At 48.9% G+C, this 12,126-nt stretch overlaps 1 long non-coding RNA gene across 1 annotated transcript in view; it reads right to left on the bottom strand.

Annotated features, from left to right (window-relative positions):
• LOC115319223 overlaps window positions 1–10,754 on the bottom strand; it is a 14,046-nt gene extending 3,292 nt beyond the window's left edge. Inside the window, exons 1-2 of the long non-coding RNA XR_005715154.1 lie at window positions 10,669–10,754; window positions 9,400–9,552 (exon numbers count right to left, since the gene is read on the bottom strand). This is a non-coding gene — a long non-coding RNA (uncharacterized LOC115319223). The remainder of the gene's footprint in view (window positions 1–9,399; window positions 9,553–10,668) is intronic.
• Between the last annotated feature and the right edge of the window lie 1,372 nt (window positions 10,755–12,126).

Raw genomic sequence — 12,126 nt, 5'->3', positions numbered from 1 at the left:
GCACATGAAGGCACCCTAAAGCGAAGTGATCGGTCATCCGGCGTATAATACAGAAAAGTCGACTTCCCAGGCGTTTTTTTTTTTTAATTTTATTCTTCGTTTCAAAGCGTGTGAACAGTTGCCACGCCTTATCGGGGTATACACAGGACGTCATACTGTTGGTTGTTCGTAGTGCACGCTCAGAAGTAGCTCCTATTTATCGTCTTCCAAGGAAGATGATCCTGACAGGGTAAGATGCACGTTGAACGTGCATATTCGTGCATTCCTTCCAACCAAGATCATTGTTCTCGGCAGAAAGTAAATGGGACCGAGTTCTGAGCACGCGCTGCGAACGTAAACAACCAACAATACGGCCTCTCGGAAATGCCGCTTAATCGCAGCTCCACGAAAAATGACGCCTCCCCGCGGAGAAAGACGTAAAGAGAGAAACTGGGAGTTTCGACCACATCTCCATGCGTGCAACGCTATCTGGCGCGACCTGGCGTCCGAAATGTGAATCAGGGCAAAGAGCGGATTAGATGTACGAGATCGGGAGTTGTGAATATTAAGAAATTCAGAGCATTATGTTCAAGCTTCTTGCTTGGCGATTCGTTCTTCGGCGCATTTATCAACTCATGCCGTAATCTCAATGGAGTTACAATAAGATGCTCGGGGCTGCACTATGGTATCTTGCAGAAGAAAGCAGGACAGGTACCTCCCCTTCCCCCCCCAAAACTTTCCACTCTTCCCACTTTAGCGAAGTGAATGTTGGATATGAAGCGAGTGAAGAGGAGGAATCTTGTCACAAAAGGGCCACAAGACAAGGACAGAAAGTAAGAGAAACATCACAAGCGCTTGTTCTAGGTCTCTTACCTTCTGCCCTTGTCTTGTGGCACCTTTGTAAAAAGGAATGATGAAGTAGCTAGCCCATCTCTCACTATTGAAGAAGAGAAAACCACCAATGATGGCTAGTACAGGAGCTTTGTGTGTGTTTGTGTGTGTGTGTGTTGGGGGGGGGGGGGGGGGGCTGTCATGCTTTTTTTTGCAGAGAATGCGCTTCATTGGCCGATTTTCCTGCGGGTTCTGTAACGTCTGGCTGTAATGAAAAACCGACACCGAAAAGCGTTACGCCTTACATAAAAAGATTTCAGTCTCCCGGCAGGATTTGAACACAACGCGTTGAGATTGTGAGTCAAGTGCGTCGCTGACTAAACCACCCAGGATTGGGGGTTGGAGCCATGCAAAAGGGAAGTCAGTCGCGGGGCGCGCGAACGCGCGGTCGCGCGCTGGACAATTTGATCGGAGCAAAGACCGCCGCCAGCACCGAATATTCTCCCCACGGTTAGAGCGTAAACTAATAGTGCGACACAGCGTCGACCAATCAGCAGACCTCGACGTCACAATATTGGAAACAACATTTATAGCGTGAAATATAGAAGCGTTCAATCTCGCAGCAGCAATGATCGGAACTACGCTATCATTAGACGATGACGTTGAGAAGATGCCACACCGGCCGTCGGCGGTGCCTCAACCTGTTATGGAGGTCGCCGACGCGCCGACGCTAGCGAGCTCCAAAGTCCAAGGCGACCGAGAAGAACCGTTCGCGCGCAGCCCGAGATCTAAACATCCGTTCGTCCGCTTCGCGCGTAACCTGAGCGCCCCGTACCAGAGGCGCCTTTCTTTTATTTCGTTTTAGATTTAATAAACGAGACGTCAGTCTTCAGCCTGACTCCGGCACGAAAGGTTGTCCATGTGTGCCCTTCGTAAAAGAACGTAAAACGAAACATGGTGTCAGAAGCGGGATCGCTCCGCGAGTCTACTAATAATTAGTAAAGCGCAGGATCGACTACAAACGAAGGAACAATGGACAAGCCCTCAACTTCTGCCGACAACGGTGCTACCGAACAAACGGTAACGGCAACTTTTCGCATCTCGCCACCCGAAGCCTTCAGTTTTACAACACCTAACGATTGGCCGGCGTGGAAGAAGAGATTCAAGCGCTTCCACAGTGCATCAGGACTGGCATCTCAACCATCATCACACCAAGTCGACGCTCTCATTTACATCATGGGACCACAAGCGGAAGACGTCTTACAGACCTTCAAGCTGTCCGACACCGAGGCTCAAGACTTCGACAAGGTGATGGAGAACTTCGAACATTACTTCATTCCTCGTCGAAACGTGGTGTATGAGAGAGCCATGTTCAACACAAGATCGCAACTGGAGACGGAAACCGTCGAGGAGTACGTCACTGCTCTCCGTGGATTAGCCACTACGTGCAACTATGGACCACTGAAGGAAGAATTGATCCGCGACAGGCTGATTGTTGGTCTTCGGGACAGCAGGACTTCAGAAAAACTTCAACTGGATCCTGATCTGGACCTGCAGAAGGCCATCGCTGCTGCGCGACAATCGGAAGTGATTAAGAAGCAACAAGCGGAACTCCGACCGACAAAAGAAAAGGATGCCAACGTTGACCGTATAGCAGCCAAAAATGGGACAGCAGCAAGACCTGCTCAGCGAGGAATTGAACGTTCAAATGTTCGAACTCCTACTAAGAAGACCGCGACACCCAAACCAAAAGGCAAACCGTGCCGTTGGTGTGGTCGAGAAGCTCACCCGAGGAGTGTGTGTCCGGCGAAGAACGCAGGCTGCAACAGGTGTAAGAAAAAGGCACATTTTGCAACAGTCTGCAAATCTTCAACTACCGTGAACTCCCTCGTACACGAACAAGGATTCGTAGGAGCTGCAGCTTCTCCTCAAACAGCAAAATGGGACATCGAGATATTCGTCGACGAAACTCCTGTTGTTTTCCGAATAGACACCGGAGCAGACGAAACGGTGTTACCAGCTGCCACCTTTCAAAAGGTCTTCGCAAAGTGCCACAAGCTCTCCGAGCCCCAACGCCGACTTCATGGTCCAGACGGACGACCCCTTAAAGTCATGGGATCAGCTTGGATGAAGCTCAACTGCCGTGGACAACAAGCACTCGAAGAAGTTTACATCGTGAAAGGACTTCGCAAACCTCTTTTGGGTAAGCCAGCTATCGAAAAATTTCGGCTTTGCCCTCAAATCTGCATGACTGCGAACAAAGCTTGCGAACCGAAAAAAGAGTTCTCTCACCTGTTTCAAGGACTGGGATCTCTCGAAGGTGCTCACGTTCTGAAACTGAAACCTAACGCGACGCCGTTTGCTATCGCATCACCGAGAAGAGTACCGCTTTCGCTGTATCGAGAAACGCAGAAAGAGCTAGAAAACATGCAGTCGCAAGGTGTCATCTCTCCAGTAGAAGAACCTACTGAATGGTGCGCGCCGATGGTCATCGTCCCCAAACCGTCTGGCAGAATTCGCATTTGTGTTGATCTCACACAACTGAACAAACACATTCAGCGCGAATATCACCCTATCCCATCAGTGGAGCACACGCTGGGAAGGCTAGCAGGAGCCAAGATCTTCTCAAAGCTGGACGCGAATTCTGGGTTCTGGCAGATCCCTTTAGACGAGAAGTCACGACTCCTGACGACATTCATCACTCCGTTTGGAAGATATTGTTTTAATCGCCTACCATTCGGAATCACGTCAGCACCGGAACACTTCCAGAGACGTATCACACAACTTCTCCAAGGAATGGAAGGAGTACTTTGCCATATGGACGATATCTTGATATGGGCGTCATCGTCCGAGCAGCACGAGCAACGTCTGCGAGAAGTCCTCAGGCGACTCTCATCAGCAGGACTCACGCTCAACGAGGATAAATGCGTCTTTCGAGTGACAAGTATCAAGTTCCTAGGTCATCAAGTAGACAGCGATGGTGTCCGTCCAGACGAGACAATCGTCAACGCAGTGAAACAGATGCCCATACCGACTTCAAAGCAAGAAGTCAAGCGCATCATGGGTATGGCGACATACCTAGGACGATTCGTGCCACACCTGTCTGACCTTCTGCATCCACTATCGTCACTGCTCAGTTCCAAAGTGGACTTCGTGTGGGATCATCCTCAGCAGAAAGCCTTCGCAAAGTGGAAGGAAATCCTCTCAACCTGCCCCGTTCTCGGAATTTACGACGCCAACAAACGATCGATTGTATCGGCAGATGCGTCATCCTACGGCCTGGGAGCAGTGCTGCGTCAAGAGCAGGAGGATGGATCATATCGCGTCATCGCCTATGGGTCCAGAACACTCACCGAAACAGAGAAGAGGTACGCCCAAATCGAAAAAGAAGGTTTGGCACTCACGTGGGCATGCGAAAAATTCCGAGATTACATCGTGGGAACGCACTTTGTACTGGAAACTGACCACAAACCACTAATTTCTCTGTTCGGATCAAAGTCATTGGACGACCTAACCCCACGGCTTCAGAGACTGCGCATGCGTTTAATGCGCTACTCATTCGAAGTTGTCCACGTAACGGGCAAGGAACTCCAAGCAGCTGACTCGTTGTCAAGAAGCCCTCTGCCACAGCGGCAAGACAGAGAAATGCAAGAAGAAATCGATTGCTTCATTCGACACATAGAGACGTCCCTACCAGCAACGCAAACGAGTCTCCAATGGATAACGGCAGAACAGAACAAAGACCCTGTTTGCCAAAGACTCGCCAGCTACAGCCATAAAGGTTGGCCAAATCGTCGAGATCTCGGAACAGACCTCAAAGAGTACTACGAGTACCGTCATCACATTGCCGTGCAAAACAGCCTTCTCATGAATGGTTATAGAATAGTGGTACCAGAATCCTGCCGTCCACATATCCTGCAACAACTTCATGAAGGACACATGGGCATAGGCAAATGCAAAGCACGGGCAAATGTATCGGTATGGTGGCCGAGGATAAACGATCATATCGAGCGCCTGGTCAAGAACTGCGAAAAGTGCATTAAAACTGGCCAGAACCGAAAGCTCCCCCTCATCCCGTCAGAGTTTCCTAGTCGACCGTGGGAGAGAGTGGCGATGGACCTCTTCTTCATTCACGGGAAATGGTGGCTGGTCGTCGTCGACTACTACTCTCGCTACCCCGAAATCGCTCGACTGGAAAGCCTCACAGCAGCGTGCGTAATAATGCACTGCAAATCGATATTTGCGAGGCATGGCATCCCAGAAGTAGTGGTGTCTGATAATGGTCCTCAGTTTGCGGGAACCACAGGTTCAGCATTCACCAAGTTCTCACAGACCTACGGGTTTAAGCACATCACATCAAGCCCTCGCTACGCGCAGAGCAATGGGATGGCGGAGGCTGCAGTGAAGATCATAAAGAGATCACTCAGCAAAACGGAAGATCCGTACGAGACACTCATGATCTACCGTTCAACGCCTCTGCCCAACGGATACAGTCCGACAGAACTTCTCATGGGGAGAAGGATGCGTACAACCGTACCGATCGCCACTCAGCTCCTGGAACCAAAGCTACCCGACCAAAAAGAACTGCGTCGCTATGAGCAAGAAAACAGGAACCGACAAAAGCAATACTTCGACCGGCGACACGGAGTGCGTCAACTCGATCCACTCGGCTCTGGACAGCGAGTTTGGGTCATTGACCTCAAGCGAACCGGAGTTGTTCAGAACAAGGCCCATACACCACGATCTTACTGGATAACGTCCGAGGGTCAAGAGATCCGAAGAAATCGCACGCATTTAATTCCTTTCCCCGATCAACAAGATAAACAAGGCATCGAAGAGTTCCCCGAAACAACCACGAGGCCCGAAGAAATGTGTGCCGACACCTCCCACAAACATTCTCGGCACGGCCGGTGTGTAAAAGAGCCAGACCGTTTCGGCACTTCTTCGAAGCTCCCTTAGAAAGAGGGATGTTATGGAGGTCGCCGACGCGCCGACGCTAGCGAGCTCCAAAGTCCAAGGCGACCGAGAAGAACCGTTCGCGCGCAGCCCGAGATCTAAACATCCGTTCGTCCGCTTCGCGCGTAACCTGAGCGCCCCGTACCAGAGGCGCCTTTCTTTTATTTCGTTTTAGATTTAATAAACGAGACGTCAGTCTTCAGCCTGACTCCGGCACGAAAGGTTGTCCATGTGTGCCCTTCGTAAAAGAACGTAAAACGAAACACAACCTAAGCCCTGGGCCTCGGTACCTCGGAGGCGGCAGCTTTTAGCTTTGACTGGGCTACCCCCTTGGAGCCTGATGTTTCGACCCCAGTGAGCGACAGCACCATTATGCTCCTGGGGTTCCTTTGTGCAACTGTGCACCGATCGAACGGCAGGCTGCAGATCCCCTTGGTCCGCTGCTGACTCGCCTCAACGACATATGGACATCTTCCAATCAGACTGACATCCTCCGTAATAGCAACATTTAAAGGGGCGATGCAACGATTTTTGTATTTTGCGCAAATACCGCTTAGAACGGATCCCTGACGTTAATGACCTGTGAAACACGCGTTCGTTTTTCACCACACGCAATCGAAGTCGCAGGAAAAAAATAAAGAAAAGCGAGCAGAGTTCATCCCCTCAACTCGCAGCCAGAACAAGCGGCCACGTGATCTGGAGCCAATTATATGCCGCCAATGTTGATCATAGCCATGCGCGGAGGTTGGCAAGGCACAGGACACGCGCTGCGTTCCAGACATTGTTAGGGTTCGGCTGTTGTCATCATTGCAGCGATTGGACACAGGACACTACCCGAATGCTTCTCGAGCTATAGATTATCACGAGCCCAAATCGAGTGCCCACGCTATGCTCGGGTCCATTCTATGAACCGCATTCAAATATCGTCACTGGGCGGTACTGCTACCGCCCAGCTACGTCATCAAGTTTTGCGAAGGAGAGATTGAATGAAAACGCTCGGTTTTGTCCTCGAAATTACAGCGCCACAAAAAAAGTTTTTTGGTTAGTGGCGTTGCGTGCGAGTGTCGTTGAGTCCCACTAGTGCCAGTAAGCTCGTGTAAGTGAAAAACATTCCAATTGAATATCGTTGCACCGCCCCTTTAAGCGTGTTTCACATGCAGCGATGTTGGCCCCAGAGCGGCGCGATTTCTGCCGTCGCGGAGCTCGTGCCGCTCAACCGCTGGTGCTGGCCAGAGCGCCGCGACGGCAGAAATCGCGCCGCTCTACGGCCAAAACCGCTGCATGTAAAACACGCTTTAGGGGTGTAGCGAACTTTTGTCAACCGGATTTTTAGGTCGAACTTTAGGGGTTCGACTTGTTCGAACCGGTTCGACGAACCCTCGACCTTTTAACCAGATTCGACCGGTTTGACTTTGTGAACAGTGTGGCCATCATTTTTTTTTTTTTTTTGATGCAAAGGGTTATATTAAATTTATGAACAGTTGCAAATAAAGGAAACTAATTATAATCACTGAAGAAGTTAATAATTAAATTTTTGTACTGTATTAACTGAAATAACCAATCAGTTCTGCAATTAATTCATCCCTTAGCTATCACCATCCAATCCGAAGCCAACTGGACAGCCTGTCACGCGTGTGCATAGCAGTCGAACCTCAGCCGAACCTTTGTCAAACTTTTCACAAGAAGTTAAAAAAAGTCCAATCTGGTCGAACTCGAGCCTCGATTGGTTCGCAACACTCCTAGCAACAATCCATGTCGTCGTCATCTTGCATGTATATACGCCTCGCAAGTGGGCTCATTTTTGCTTTCTGCGCATGAGAAAGGAAGTAGCAGTGACGTCAGAACGCCGAGCCCTGATTGGCTGATCGCGACCCCCTATCTGAGCGTCGTCTGCTCCTTTGCAACGTCGTCTGCTCGCAACGTCGTCTGCGTCTGTCTTACATTTTCTGCGGCTTTCGGAAGTCGAGCGAGCTCGACTTCGCCTTTCAGAGAGGGCAGACGAAATAACTCGAGCGGTACGTTGTTTTTGTCTAACAACTAGCAGACGCGCATCAAGGAGAGAAGTCAAAGGACTCACTGGCGAGGTGTCCCGAGGCGCCGAGCTTTGTTTGCTAAGAACCGAGAGTGAGCGTGTTAGCGTCCGCAAGTTCCCTCCCAAATACTTTTTCCCTCCTTTCGTGTGCGGCGAGACTCCTCACTCTTTAACGGCGTCGGCGGGTTGGCGCAGTTAACGTCGTCTGCTTTACGTCTGCTAGTCAAAGCGATGGCTGCTTTACCTTTCCTGCGTCAGTCGGAGATTCACCGCTTTTTTACCGGCGAGAGTCACCGTTGCCTCGGAAAACAAGGATATGACAAGAGGAAGAGATTGACCTCTTAATCTAAAATTGAGGTCAGCGATAAAAGTATAAGCCGGGAAGGGTTCACAAGGGTCGCGCGGGCATATTCCATTCAGCACGCCAGCCGGTCGTGGGCAGACGGTCGCCGAGTCGGAGTGCCTGCTAGGCCTATCTGCCGAGATCGCTTGGTCGTTGTCGGTGGAATCGTGGCCGTTGGAGCTTTTCCCGGGTGTTTGTGAATCCAGCGTACTTGTTCGTTGTGGTCTGTTTCAAGTACTTTTTACTTTTTTCTTGCTGCTTGACGTCGGGACGCGTGAGAAGCGCACGTAGAAAAATAAACGTCCGTTGGTCGTCGCGACCGCGACGCTGTCGGCCATGCTGATTTGATCGTAAGAAGTGCGTAAGACAGCTTCGGAGCTGTCGTAGGATTTCGTCGTAACCTGTGCAAAACAAGATCGTTTTGTGAGCCTGGCCTCTGGCCTCTGCTTTTCCGAAAGTCGCAGGAAAGGTAAGACAGACGCAGAAAACGTTGCGAGCAGACGACGCTCAGATAGGGGGTCGCTATCAGCCAATCAGGGCTCGGCGTTCTGACGTCACCGCTACCCCCTGCGCAAAGAGCAGACGAACTTGCCCTCCGCATACTCATCGCATTATCATATTCATTAGACGCGGCACCGTGGGCCTCCGTGGTACGGGCTGTTGCCTTTCCGCGGTGCCGCGGCTCTCCAGAGCCAAATAAAGACATTACGTTACATTACATTACTCAGTTTACTCTGGTTCGGAACGCGCGTCGTTCGTTTATTCTACCGTTGAATATGGACGTGGCAAAAATCTCACATGCGCCAAGTTTTCAGTCACCAAGAGTTACACTTTTCTTACTCTAGCGACGCTGAAACGCCTTAAATTAGTCGAGTCGCAATTTTAGAGGGCACACGACCATCAAGGAGCTGTGGTTGGCAACGAGATGCTCGCCTATTCAAACCAATAAATGGCTAAACTCTCCCAATATACGGCTGTGCACTTTCCTGTAATGCTGCGCCATCTCGCGGCATGTGTCAGAAATAAGAGCGAATCTTCGTTAGGCGCTGCCGTTCAGATCAGCGTTGGTTCAGACGCTCTTCTCGTCTTCGCTAGAAGTCCTATCACGCATTCTGTGCTTATCAGTTCTTGTCAGCATGATCAAGCTTGCATAATTGTTTTAACCTACAACAAATTATAGTTATCGAGCACATTTCTGTAAGATTACGACATTTTCGTTATTCTCTTTTTGCGTCAATTGGCTGTTGAGTTCTCTCACCTCGGCGGGCAGCCATGTGGAGAGCGTCTCTTACGGATCTTCCTCGCTCCGTACGCGGCGACTTGCGGGCTTGGGCAGTGCCGAACACGAACCTATTTGGATGCCGAGGTTTCTGTAGAGCCGGAGAGCTTTCGCTGCTCCGGTCTTGGGTGGCTATAAATAAATATGACGTGGAAACAGGCATTATAGGCATTCCTGAATTGCAACCAATCACTTGTGGCTTTCGGGTTAAAAAAAAACAAAAAACAGAAGGAGTATATGCAACTTCCGACCAATATCCGCTGGAGGCGTCCGCCATTAAATTGCAAAAGCTCCCTATGGTCTGCGATGATCCGCCTCTTCAATCTAAGATATATCTAGCGTATAGGTCTGAGGCTACAGCGACTCCACGCGCCGTCGTTTGCAGCGATCCGTGTGCGACATGCGCAAAGGTGCGACTTAAATATAGCAACTTTTTTTCCTAGGAAACGGTGCGACTTATATACTGATGGATACGCTACTTGCATGTGAATAATACAGAGAGGATACGTAAATTTCCAAATGCTGCTGTAGCAACCATTGTTTATTAACCAGATAACAAGCTTGAGCTGCTTACCGCGTGTCTATGTTTCGTAAATTGTGTGCCTTTAAACTGCAATGCCAGTCACAAGTACAGTCAACACGGGAGGTAGGATATGTCGGCATGTGTAACTAACAGAAGAAGCATTTAAATAACAATGCAATAACGTACTATGTCAGGTCGCTCAGACGCACATAAAATATTGGATGACGCCCGATAATGATTGCCATGGCATAAATTAACTCGGAAGTGGGACAGGTGAGTATTTCTTTTCTTCATGTATTACACTGTAACGCATTGTCTCGTTTTATTTCTTTTTCAGTTAAGCAACATACTTAACCCAAAAAGTAATCATCATAGTATTGTTTTGCTCTGTTTTATATTTTGGCAACTTCATGGAGTGACTCGGGATCGAATGGTGAGTTCGTGGGAGTTGTGGCAATAACAAGGTGGCTGGGGCCACGTCCCGTGCTCAGTAACCTGTCCCCGACTACAAGGAGCGGTTGCATGACAGGGGCTCTAGACTCGTCCAACACGAGGTTGGAGCCGAAAGTTCGCGGAGAGTACCGATTGGACTTGGGCTACAAAAGCGCGGCGTTATCGTCGCGAGAGTTCAATCGACGCGCTTTGTAAGCTTCGGCACAAACCTCGCGATTTACGAGTTTAGGGCCCCAGGAAAATAATATATATATATATATACCCCAGCCAACCTGAGCAGAAGTTCGAGTCGTCCCTGGAAGGCGTTGGCGACGCCGAAGCAGAAAGTGTGCGGATCGCACGTGGTGACTGACCTGGGACCACTGTGGGCCAAAGAAATAAAAGTGGAAATAAAAAACATTTACCGAACTTTTTTTTTTTTTTATCTGAAAATACAAAAACAAAGTTTCTTAAATGAAAAAAAAAAATAATAATAATCATCGGGATAGCGTTATCAATCTCGGAAGACATCAATGTATGAGTGCGGCAAAATAGTTATACTGGAAAAAAAATTGACCAATTGGTCTTTCAACTGGGGTCATTCCGGTTGTTGCGGGACAGTGAACGGTGGTCGCCGTTCAGGCACCGGGCTGCACTTTTACAAAATCTGGAGGGTCTCTATATACTTCCCCGCAAAACGGTTGGGAGGGCCAATCGCTGCAATCGACGGACGGAGTTCAGCGAATGTTTTGGCTGAAAATGCCTTGAGGTCAAAAAGGCACTACGCATAACGTACGTAAACAACTGAAACGTTATGCCGTCTGCACCGTAACCCGAAGAGCGGTTATTTTATGTACAAACATGCTATGAGCTTCTCGCTTTTTCTCCTCCTTAGATAATAGTGGTTCCGAGTGCTTTGTGGGAAAGCACGCGTAGTCGCGTGGGAAAGAAAGAGAAATAAGTGGTGTATGAACCAACACAGTGTTTACAAACAAGCCCGGCAGTGCCCACATCAGACGTGGGCAATGCGCGTGCGCAGATACCAGATTCATGTGGGGGGGGGGGGGGGGGGGGGATGTTCGGGAGGAATGTTTGTGGTGTAGAAAATGCTCAAATGAATAAAAGAGTCGATATTTTTTTCATTCATGCTTATTTGATGGGATGCGGAACTTGATCTCCGATATATAGAGAACGCATACTTCGAAACATTTGTGGGGTGAAGGATGGCAATTTCAAGGCAAAGTATAACAAACTATCCTCACTGAAATACATAAAATACAATAATTCACACCTAAATAAATGCAAAATATGTCAAACTAAAATGAGCATAATAAAATGCACACATGGTGATTATATAAACCCATGTCAGTGATCTAAGAAATATTAAATTAATAGTAAAAAAACAATTGCACTGTAAGCAACGGCAGGGTGGCGCTGTGCTCACGCACACCTTGAGTACTGTTCAGAATTACGTGCTTTCGACTAGAAATTAGCGCAAATAAAAAAAGTAACTGTGACTAGTTATTTCAAAAACCTACAAAACAAATTCTTGATCACTTCTTTTATGCCAAGCGCCTACATATTAAGATGCAGCCGCCTGCGTTCACGGCAAATAATACCAACCATGTCCAACTTTTGAACTTCAATGTCGCGGGGAACATTCAAAAACACTGAACCGAGCAGTCGCTCATTCGAAGTGGACGCTCTCAGGTATGTTTTCAACCGTCGTAGTGAAAAGAACGAGCGCTCAG

The sequence above is a fragment of the Ixodes scapularis genome, unplaced genomic scaffold (genome assembly GCF_016920785.2).
Source record: "Ixodes scapularis isolate PalLabHiFi unplaced genomic scaffold, ASM1692078v2 PGA_scaffold2__306_contigs__length_199485367, whole genome shotgun sequence".
Classification (NCBI taxonomy): Eukaryota; Metazoa; Arthropoda; class Arachnida; order Ixodida; family Ixodidae; genus Ixodes; species Ixodes scapularis.
Note: the sequence above shows the minus strand (reverse complement) of the source record. Positions and strands in the feature narration are given on the sequence as shown.